The sequence below is a fragment of the Nannospalax galili genome, unplaced genomic scaffold (assembly GCF_000622305.1).
Source record: "Nannospalax galili isolate Female #2095 unplaced genomic scaffold, S.galili_v1.0 scaffold781, whole genome shotgun sequence".
NCBI classification, from domain to species: domain Eukaryota; kingdom Metazoa; phylum Chordata; class Mammalia; order Rodentia; family Spalacidae; genus Nannospalax; species Nannospalax galili.
This window is the reverse complement of record NW_008346898.1, coordinates 114,083-126,234: the sequence shown is the minus strand read 5'-3', so window position 1 is coordinate 126,234 and position 12,152 is coordinate 114,083.

Below are 12,152 nucleotides of genomic sequence, written 5' to 3'. Positions count from 1 at the left end.
CCTGTAGCCCCACCTAGCCTGGAACTCACTATGTAGACCAGGCTGGCCTCAAACTCACAGAGACCCACCTGCCTCTGCCTCCCGAGTGCTGGGACTAAAGGCTTATGCCACCACACCTGGCTACTTTCTTTTTCATCTCTTTCTGTTTTGAATGCAAACACTATGCAGCCAGCTGCCTTACATCCTTCCCTCCATATCTCCCCCATAATGGACAATATCCTTGCAAACTGTGAGCCAAAATAAACACTTTTTCCTTAAAAATTTTTTTTTATTTTATATGTATGCGTATATTGCCTGCATGTAGGTAAGTGCACCCATGTCATGCAGTGCCTGAGGAGAACAGAAGAGGCCGTCGGATCCCCTGGAACTGGAGTTATGGACAGTTGTTAGCTGCCATGTGGGTGCTGGGATTTGAGCCCTGGTCTTTTGCAAGAACAGTTAGTGTTCTTAACCGCTGAGCCATCTCTCCAGCCCTACTTTCTTTTTTTTTAATCTTTCATTAAAACATGTTTTTACTGGGGCTGGAGAGATGGCACTGGCTGCTCTTGCAGAGGACCTGGGTTTGATTTCCAGCACCCACATGGTGGTTAAAAACTGTCCCAAACTCCAGTTCCAGGGGATCTGATGCCCTCTTCTAACCTCTGAAGGCATTGAACACGGGTACACTTACATACTTGCAAACAATACACTCATACGCATAAAATAAAAATATTTTAAACATGTTTTTGCATAATTAACATTGAATTCTTAAAGTTTCAAACTCAGAAAATTGGAGCTTGAAAAGGCCTTACCAGTCATATGTTCAGAGATGCTATTTTTATTTTATTTATTATTTTTATTTTATGCATATGTGTATTGCCTGCATGTATGTAAGCACACCCATGTCATGCAATTCCCACAGAGGACAGAAGAAGGTATCAGATCCCCTGAAACTGGAGTTACAGACAGTTGTTAGCTGCCATGTGGGTACTGGGATTCGAACCTGGATCTTCTGCAAGAACAACCAGTGCTCTTTTAACAGGTGAGCCATCTCTCCAGTCCCACATGTTCAGAGTTGTGACCTGTGTTCGTCAGTTCTCTACCTGTGACAGAATACCTGGGATAAACAATGGAAAAGGGGCTTATGTTTTCACAGATTTCAGGCCGTGGTTGCTTGTCCTCATTTTGAGCCTGTAGCAAGGCAAACGTGGCAGGAAGCATGTGATGGGGGCAGGCTGCACACACAGAGCTGCCCAGTAGCACGAAAGAGGAAGGAGCCCAGCTGCCAGTCTCCCCTCAAATGCACTCCCTCAATGAGCTGACTTCCTGAAAATAGGCCCTACGTCCTAATGTTCCTACCACCTCCCAGCAGTGCATCAGTGGGACAGGAGCCTCATTTAGGGACACTCCTAAAGTATAACAAATCAGAAGGGGATTTGGAGCCAGTCCACAGCTCAGCACTCAGGAGGCAGAGGCAGACAGGCCTTTGTGAGATCAAAGCCAACCTGATCTACTTAGCAAGTTCCAGGCAAGCTGGGGCTACAGAGTCTCTGTTATTAAAAAAAAAAAAAGGAGGGGGGGTGCTGAAGAGCTGGCCCAGCAGTTAAGGCCACTGACTGCCAATTTCCAGCACCCACATGGCAGCTAAAGACTGTCTAGCTGTTAATTCCAGTTTCAGAGGATCCAATGCCCTCTTCTGATCTCCACAGGCATCAGGCATTGCATGTAACACGGGTGCATTTACATACATGCAGGCAATACACTCATAAAATAAAAATAATAATTGATTTTTTTTCTAAAAGACCATGTCTCAGGGGCTGGAGAGATAGGGCAGCAGTTAAGAACACTGACCTTTCAGAAGACCTGAGTTCAAATCCCAGCACCCACATGGCAGTTAACAACTGTCCGTAACTCCAGTTCCAGGGGATCCAATGTCCTTGTCTGTCCTCTGCGGGCATTGCAGGACACAGGTGCACTTACCTATATGCAGGTAATACACAAATACACTAATAAAATAAAATAAATAATAAAATAAAAAAGACCATGTCTCATGCTGGGTGTGGTGGTGCATGCCTTTTATCCCAACATTTGGGAGGCAGAGACAGGCGGATCTCTGAGCTCAAGGCCAGCTGGGGCTACAGGGAGACTGTCTCAAAAAAAAAAAAGAAAAAAAGACCATGTCTCACAAAACCGAAAGCAGGAGAAGAAATAAAGAAAAAACATACATGGACAAAGCATAAAGCAGGTAAAAGTCTAAAGACAAGAGAATGATATGAATTGGAGAGAGGAAAACTTTGAGTTATGCTTATGCCAAACAGGTTGGCGATCGTGGGCAGTTGTTCAATGAGAAACCATCAAAGCAAACTCTTCTGACTAGAGGGTGTTTTGTGAAAGGCAGGAAACTTGCCAAAATTATATTGTGGAAGGGAGTGATCTTTCCTGTCTTACTAAGTAATTGAAGCAAAAATATCAGAATGGGTAGGCCATATGAGGACTGAACACTTTCCTAAACTAGTATAATCCTTGTTAATTAACAAGATGAAATTCTTGGCTAAAATTTAATTTCATTTGAGCCTGAGTCCACTTCTCTATATTTTTAGAGTTCTTATGGGGTTGTGTGTGTGTGTGTGTGTGTGCGTGTTGTGTTTTGAGACAAGGTCTCACTATGTTGCCCAGGCTGGTTTCCTCCTATCCTTCCTACTTTTCATTCCCAGATAAATTTGCATGTGCTGGGCTGTCAGTGCCAGATTTGTTATGCATTATTATAATCTGTTTATTTTATTAAAATCAAGTAGGGTTGTAGAAATGACGTTTACAAAATGGACAGAATCTGGACTAATGACCTTTTATTTTGTAATACAGAACAAGCAGAAGGCCCAGAGGAACACTACATAGTGATGGTCAAATTAGGAGTTTTATTAGCCTGCAGTCAGAGAAGGGGCCAACACCCCAAAGAACTCTCAACCCCAAGGAAAAGCAGGGTAGGTTTTATAAAGCCTAAAACTATAATCACATCATGCCAGGGCCAAAGCCGATAGCCATAGTTACATCAGTTCACCATAGTTACACCAAAGCTGGTGCAGGTCAGTTAACAAAGATGTTTTTAGGCAACGAAAAGTTTTGCTCAGGAAAAACAAGTTTCTTAGAATTGCAGAAATGGGCTTGGAGAAATGGTTCAGTGGTTAAGAGCACTGGCTGCTCTTGCAGAGGACCTGGGTTTGATTCCCAGGACCCACATGGCAGCTAAGAACCTTCCGTAGCTCCAGTTCCAGGGGATCTAACACCCTCTTCTGACCTCTGCAGGCATTGTACAACACCCACCTACATGCAGGCAATACACTCATACACATAAAATAAAAATAATAAAATTTTTTTAAAAATTGCAGAAACAGTGGGCTCCGTGGAGATGCTGGGAGAGGACATGCTACCTGGCTAGTTGTAAGTTTCCCGGTATTGTAGAAACAGTGTACCCCGTGAAATGCAGGTGTAGTGTTCACGGGACCGGTTCTGCCTGGCTGACTGCAGTTAGAGCAGGGAGAGCTAAGCAGAAACACAGGGTAAAACAAAAGTCAGACAGAATGGAGTCAGCTTTGCCATTTCAATTTAACCTTGCAACCAAAAAACTACTTCGAACAAGCCCACTGAGCCATGTGCTCTTGCAACCTAGGCACCTGACCTTGGTCCCTTGGAACCCTCAATTTCCCCTCTAACCAAGACAGTGAATGAATGTGGGTGTGCTTGGGAATTAGCAAATCAAAGCACTAACAGCGTATTCATATTTGTACCCTCTGGGTGACAGTATATTTGCTCCCTCCCCTCTCACTTGGATGAGAACCCAAACACTACTATCAATGGATGGCAAGGAGCATTGAGAAGGTCTCAGCTTCTTTCTGCACATGTGGGGCCGAATGCTAACAATCAGGCGCTCCAGGACGTCTACAGACTGATGTTCTACATGCTCAGCTGTGCTATTTCCAGACCTTTTGTTTTGTTTTGTTTTTTTGAGACAGGGTCTCCCTGTAGCCCCAGCTGGCCTAGAACTCACTATGCAGACCAGGCTGGCCTTGAACTCACAGAGATCCACCTGCCTCTGCCTCCCAAGTGCAGGGATTAAAGGCGTGTGTCACCACGTCCGGCTATTTCCAGACTTTTATAGTTACACAGACCTTTTAATTAAAAGATCATATTTTGGGCTAGGTGTGGTGGCATATGCCTTTAATCCCAGCACTCAGGAGGGAGGCAGAGACAGGCAGATCTCTGTGAGTTCAAGGCCAGTCTGGTCTACATAGTGAGTTCCAGGCCAACTAGGGCTACAGGGAGACCCTGTCTCAAAGACTAAAAAAGAAAAAATCATGTTTTTAGCCAGCATGGTGGCTAAAAAAAATGAAAGAAAAAAAAGATATTTGTAAATGAAAGGTGTTGTTAAATATTAATAAAAATTTTAAAGGGAATTACTAAATAAGAAAAGTAGAGAGGACTGGGGACTGGGAATGTTGCCCAGTTGGTGGAGTGATTGTCTGGCATGTAGGAAGCCCTGGGCTTGATCCTCAGCACCACATAAGCCACTGAGCATGGTGGATGGTGGTACACACCTTGGCTACATAGCAAGTTTGAGACCATCCTAAGCCCCTTGAGACTCTCTGAAAAGAAAAAAAGACTTAAAAATGTGTATGAAGAAAACAGGAAGAAGAAAAAAAAAGAGCCAGGTGAGGTGGCACACACCTTTAATCCCAGCACTTGGGAGGCAGAGGCAGGCTGATCTCTGTAAGTTCAAGGCCAGCCTGGTCTAATTAGTGAGTTCCAGGACAGCTGGGGCTACAGAGTGACCCTGTCTCAAAAAGACCAAATAAATAAATAAATAAATAAATATAAATGAAAAATAAAATAAATGATAAAAATAAATCTTTTTTAAAATTTCATTGATGGGCTGGAGGCATGGCTCAGTGATTAGGAGCATTTGCTGCACTTGCAAGGACACAGGTTCAGTTCCCAGAACCTACATAGCAGTCACAACCATCTGTAACACCAGTTCTAGGGAATCTAATGATCTCTTTTGGCCTTCATGGACACTGTACACATGTGGTGCACTTACATACATGGAGGCAAAATACTCATACACATAAAAATAAATAAATCTCTTTTTTGTTGTTTTGTTTTGTTGCACATCTCACTATGCAGCCCTAGATGACCTAAAACTCACTACACAGACCAGGCTGGCCTCACTCTCACAGAGATCCACCTGTTTCTACCTCCCAAGGGCTGAGATTAAAGGTATACAGCACCATGTCCACCAGCTGCCTTCAACAATTTTTTAAAAAAGATTTATTGCCAGGAATGGTTGCCCATGCCTTTAATCCTAGCACTTGGGAGACAGAGGCAGGCAGATCTCTTGTGAAATCAAGCACGGCCTGGTCTATATAATGAGTTTCAGGCCAACCAGTGCTACATACATAGTGGGATCTAGGCCACCAGGGGGGCTACAGGGAGACCCTGTCTCAAATAAAACAAAACAAAACAAATTGTTGAAAGTTGTAAAGAGGTGAGCTGAGCTATAGGCACTCTGGCTGTCAGAACAGGGTACTGCTCTCCTTGAAGGCCATGTAGGTGACTGGCCATTCTGTCTGTACCCTCACTAGAGTTAGCTATCATAAGTCCTTGGCATGGAGTCGGGTGTGGTGGCGCATGCCTTTAATCCCAGTACTTGGGAGCCAGAGGCAGGCGGATCTCTGCGTTCAAGGCCAGCCTGGTCTACATAGTGAGTTGCTGGGCAGCTGGGACTACAGAGAGACCCTGTCTCCAAAAAAAAAAAAAAGTCCTTAGCATGGAGTTGTGGAAGAGGAAGTCACTTGGGCTGATACTTTTTGAGAGACCAGCCAGAGGAACTGGCCTTAAGGATGTAAGACTAGGCTGATTTGGGGGAGCCAAGGAAAAGTTAGAAATAAAGAATTGCACCCTGAGGACATGGTGCCCCCTGGGACCTGTGACACTCAAGGGTCTGAGGGGCCCCCGAAAAAAAACAAAGAATTATAGCTGGGGCTGAAGAGATGACTCAGCAGTTAAGAGCCCTGGCTACTCTTACAGAGGACCTGGGTTCAGTTCCCAGCACCTACATGGCAGCTAACAACCTGTAACTCCAGTTCCAGGGACTCCAATGCCCTCTTTTTTTTTTTTTTTTTTAACCTCTGTGGGCATTGCACAATGCAGGTGCACTTACATCCACTCAGGCAATACATGCATATACATAAAATGAAAATAGTAAATTTTTTTGGTCTTTTTGAGACAGGGTCTCCCTGTAGCCCCAGCTGGCCTTGAACTCACAGAGATCTGCCTACTCTGCCTCCCAAGTGCTGGAACGAAAGGTGTGTGCCACCATGCCCAGCAGACCAGCTTGTACTTTTAATTGCTGAGCAATATATTAAGACTCCATTTAAAAAACATTAAAGAGCCAGGCATGGTGGTGCATGCCTTTAATCTCAGCACTCGGGAGGCAGAGGCAGGCAGATCTCTGTGGTTCAAGGCCAGCCTGGTCTACACAGTGAGTTCCAGGACAGCTGGGGCTACAGAGAGACCCTGTCTCAAAAAGACCAAAAAAAAAGAAAAGTAAAGAAAAAAGTGGTTTATTCCTCACATAGTGAGGATGACACCAGAGGAATCTCATCTCTCTCCTAAGGTCACTTGGGGTGAAGAAGGTAAAAAAAAAGGCCATTATTTATTGTATTTATTATTTATTTATTTGTGAGTGTTTTGCCTACATGTATGCAAGTGGAATGCCCACGGAGGCCTGAAGAGGGTATCAGATCCCCTGGATTTGGAGTTGTGGCAGTTTGTTAACCCCCATGTGGGTGCTGGGAAACCAACCGGTCCTTTGCAGTCAGTGCTCCTCACCGCTGAGCCATCTCTCCAGTCCCATGGTCCTATTTTTCTTTCTTTTGTTTTGGTCTTTTTGAGACAGGGTCTCTTTGTAGGCCCAGTTAGCCTGGAACTCACTATGAGACCAGGCTGGCCTTGAACTCTTCTGACCTCCACGGCATTGCATGACATGAGTGCACTCACATATATGTAGGCAACACACTCATACACATACAATTTTAAAAAATAAAATATTTTAAAAATATATTTATTTGCTTGCTTATTAAAGATATAATCTTGCTATATAGACCAAACTAACTTCAAGCTTCCATTACTCCTGCTCCACCTCCCAAATGCTAGGATTGCATGCCTGTGCCTCCACATCCTGCCTGCCCAGATTCTTGATTCCCCAAGAAGTCCTTGATTCTAGAATGCCTGGGGGAGGGTGCTTCTCAATTTAAGAGCACAGACCTTTACCCTCAGCATGAGAATGCACTGCGAGAAATAACTGGTCGCTAAAAATTGCACTTCTGCATATTGACCTGCAGGTGGCGCCTCAGCTGTTGAGTTGAAAATGCTGGACCAGCCTAGCAAAGGAGTGTGTCCCAGTGAAAGAGGGTGTCACAGTTTAGAAGGCTGGGGTGGACCCTGTCATGAGCCCCTGGAACAGAGCAGGGACATTGCCCATGTCTAACAGAGCTGCCAAGCCTTCCAGGAACTCAAAACTCACCCTTGAAATCTTTTTTTTTTTGACAGAGTCTCCCAGATCTCACTATGTAGAGGCAGGCTGGACTCAGTCTTACAAAGATCCTTGTACCTGCTTCTGCCTCCCGAGAACTGGGATTAATGGCATGTGCTACCACACCCAGCTTGAAATCTATTTTGAACTCTCATTGACTAAGATCCAAAGCAACACGCATTTAAATGCTACACCCCAGCCACATGTGCTGGTGCAGGCCTGTCATCCCAGCACCGGGAGGGAGATAGAGACAAGAGGACCAGGAATTAAACATCATCCTTGGATTCACAGCAAATTTGAGGTCAGCCTGGAGTACATAAGATCCTGTCTCAAAAGACAAACAAATATGTTTCCTTGTAAACATTTCAAATCCAGGCTTACCAGGATACAGCTTAAGAATTCTGATCAGAGGGGCTAGGGAGATGGCTCACCAGTTAAGAGCACTGGCTGCTCTTGCAGAGGACCCAGGTTCAATTTCTAGCACCCTCATGGTGGCTAACCTCCATAACTACAGTTCTAGGGGATCGGATGCCCTCTTCTGATGTCCCCAGGCATTGAATGACATGCAGACACACAGGCAATATACTCAGGCACATGGCTTCAGTGGCTCTATGGAGGAAGAATCAATGACCCCCTCACTCTAGCATCTTTCAAGCCTCTAAAGCCAGTGCCACTTGAAGGACACTGCCAAGTCAGACTGTCAGCTTGAGATGGACCATAGTCCCCTCAGATCATAATCACACCTGCTTTTGTACCTGTGGTTTTCTAGGAGCAGAAAACTCCTTAGGCCTTTTCCTTTCACAAGCTGCTAGCTTAGGTTGCCCTTGTTCTCTTTCCATTGTTCAAGTGCAGGCCTCTCTGGAAGCCCTAATCTCAACTATGGGCCCCCACTGTTAGATTTTTGGAAAATAAAAGGAAAGATAGAGGAGTAGGAGACAAGAAACAGAGCCAGACCTGCAACAGGCAAGAAATAGATCTTCCTTTATTCAAAGGAGATACAGTGAGAGGCAGAGGCTGTCTGCGGGAACCAAGTTTCTACAACTAGACAAAGAAAACAGGGCATTTATATACCAGGGTTGTAGGACACAGCTGCACTTAGTGGGGAGTTGAGTTAGTGCCTGGGCTTGGTGTCCTTGGAGTGACTGAGGGTCTCCTCAAGATTATTTCCCCAGAAACTGGCAGGAATATTATCTATGGCCCTAGAGGAGACAGGTGGACTCCACAAACACTTTCTCTCAGGCTTGGGAGTGACCAACTGATAAGGGGTGAGCAGAGCCAGGCTTGAGCAAGGCCAGGTTGCCAATTAAGGGCCAGCCAGTTAGACACTTTAAGGGATTTATGAGGCTTGTGGCTCTTCTGCAATTCACACATCCTATCACCTACCTTTCAGGACTCACCTGGCTGTAACACTTAGCTTCCTAGTGCTCTTTTACTTTCTAAACTAAACATTTTGTATTTCTTTCTGCCCCCGACTTATTCTTCATTGTAATTCTGCACAATACTCACTGTTAATAACCATGCCACAGATTCAACATTAGGGCGCCTTGAAATTGGTTCACTGCTTTTTTTTTTTTTTTTTTTTTTGAGTTACAGATGGATCTTTATTTTAAAAAGTCTGATCTACCAATTTAGTGCTTTCCACCAACTTGGGGAGCAGAAGCTGTCATAATCTTTTGCTTATGTGCTGCAGTTTTGTGGGAGCCTTAGCAGCAGCCAGTCCTTTTAGATGCCTGCTTGGCCTTTTTTGCTTCCTTGGCAGCCCAGACAGCCTGCTGTCATTGAGCTTTCCTAACTTCGGGTTTCTGATTCCTTTTGGCCACTGTATCAGCAAGCAATGCACCATTAATGGCCTGCTGGACTTTGACTGCATGTAGGGTTCTTTTCTTTAGAATTTCTTCCGACTTTTCCTTTTTCTGCTTTCGTCTATATAGGACAGTCCAGTTTATCTGCCGAGAATTTCTCTTGGAAAAGAACGTGGATTCACATTTTGCATTAAGAAACTGGAAAACCTTCTCCTGGTTCTGGTTTAACACCTCCTGTGTCTGGGGTAAGTCTTGTGCCTGCTAAAACTGCACAGCTCTGCCTTCATGGTGACAGCTGGCCTGGGGGCAGGGGAGATGGCAAGAGAAAGAAAGGATCATGGGAAGACTCCTAGTTCATTTTTTTTGTTTGTTTGTTTTTTGGTCTTTTTTGAGACAGGGTCTCCCTGTAGCCCCAGCTGGCCTGGAACTCACTATGTAGACAGGGTTGGCCTTAAACTCACAAAGATCCGCCTGCCTCTGCCTCCTGAGTGCTGGGATTAAAGGCATGCACTACCATGCCTGGCTTAGTTCATTACTTTGTTTTTCTTTTTTTTTTTTGTTTTTTTTTTTTTTTTTTTTTTTGAGACAGGATCTCCTTGTAGCCCCAGCTGTCCTGGAACTCACTATGTAGACCAGGCTGGCCTTGAACTCACAAAGATCCACCTGCCTCTGCCTCCCAAGTGCTGGGATTAAAGGCATGCAACACCACACCAGGCAGTTCATTACTTTTTAATTTAGCCTCAGGTAAGCTCTTAGGCCACAGGCAGATAACAGCCAGATTCTTTGAGGAAATATCCCAGTTGCTGTCTTGGTCCTTATTTTCCTCTGGAATTACATTGCTAGCAACACTGCTTTCTTCCAGGCTCCTACTAGAATGGCCCATTAGGCTCTGCTTAGAGCATTCAATCACCTTTCCAGTCCAAACTTCCAAAGTCTTCCACATTCTTCTGAAAAACAGCATGAACAGGTTCCTCATAGCAACCGCCCACTCTCAGGCACCAACTTCTGTATTCCTTTCTTTTCTGTTCCTCTGATAAAGCACCATAATCAGGGCTGGAGAGATGACTCAATGGTTAAGAGCACTGGCTGTTCTTGCAAAGGACCTGGATTCAATTCCTAGCACCCACATGGCAACTAATAACTGTTTGTAACTCCAGTTCCAGGGTATCCAGTGTCCTCTTCTGACCTCCACAGGCACTATATGACACAGGTGCAACTACCTACCTCCGTGCAGGCATAACACTCATACACATAAAAATAAATAAATAAATAATAAAATATTTTAAACATTTTATTATTTATTGTTTTTATTTTTATGTGTATGAATGTATTGCCTGCATGGAGGTAGGTAGGTGCACCTGCATCGTGCAGTGCTTGAGGAGGTCAGAAGAGGGTGTTGGATCCCCTGGAACTGGAATTTCGAGTGGTTTTCATCCACCATGTGGGTGCTAGGAATTGAATCCAGGTCCTCTGCAAGAACAGCCAGTGCTCTTAACCGCTAAGCCATCTCTCCAGCCCAATAAATAATAAAATATTTTAAAACACCATAACAAAAGCAACTTATAGAAGGAAGAGTTTATTTGACCTACCCACGGTGATGTGCCTCCTCCAGGCTACACCTCCTGAACCTCTGCAAACAGCTCCATTTACTGGGACCAAATACTCAAATACTTGGAGCTTATGGGGGACATTTCAATTTAAACTACCACAGAGGGGTAACTATGTGGGAGGGGTAATGTGGAAGAAGGGTTACATACATGGTGTGTGGTATGTATGTAATATGTACATTGTATGGGTGTGTCTGCTGTGTGCTCATATGCAGGGGATGTATATGGGAGGGTTTGGTGTGTGTGGTATGTGCATGGTGTATGTATCTGGGTTGTGTATGTGTAGGGGGATATTTGTGGGAGGGTGTAGTATGTGTAGTAAGTGCATAAGGTGTGTGTGTGGTGTGTAGGAGGATACATGTGGGAGAGCATGATGTATGTATTATGTGCATAGTGTGTGTGGATTGTGTGCGTGGATGCAGGGGTATGTATGTGGGAGGACATGGTGTATGTGTGATATGTGTATGGTATGTATATGTAGGGGAATGTATGTGGTGTGTCTGTGGTATGTGCCTAGAGTGTGTGTGTGTGTGTGTGTGTGTGTGTGTGTGTGTGTGTGGTGTGTAGGGGATATATGTGGGAGGGCATGATGTGTGTATTATGAGCTGGGACTACAGGGAGACCCTGTCTCAAAAAGACCAAAAAAAAAAAAAAAAAAAAAAAATTTTTTTTAGGAGCAAGGTGGGTCAAAAGGGCTAAGAATGATGAAAACTCAGCAAAAAAGTCAGTGTGAGGGCACATACCTGTACTTCCTGTACTCAAGAGGTGGAGATGGGAGGATAAGGAGTTAAAGGTGTATATCCTTGGCTCCAGAGTGAGTTCGAGGCCAGCCTGAACTATCTGAGATCCTGTCTCAAAAAAATAGACAGCACGGCCAGGGAGATGCCTCACTCAGTGCCTGCCACAGAAGCATGAAGACCTGAGCTCAGTCTCCAGCACCTGTGTAAGTGCTGGGCCCAGCAGGGATGGGAAAGTAGAATCCCTGGGCTCACTGGCCAACCAGTCTAGTCAATTGGTGAGTTCCAGTGAGAGACCCTGTCTCAAAAAAATAAGGGAGAGAGAGCAATTGAGAGAGATATCCAGAGTCAATCTCTGGCACACACATACACACACACACACACACACACACACACACACACACACACACAAAGATTGTGTTAATTTCTTTCTGCAGAC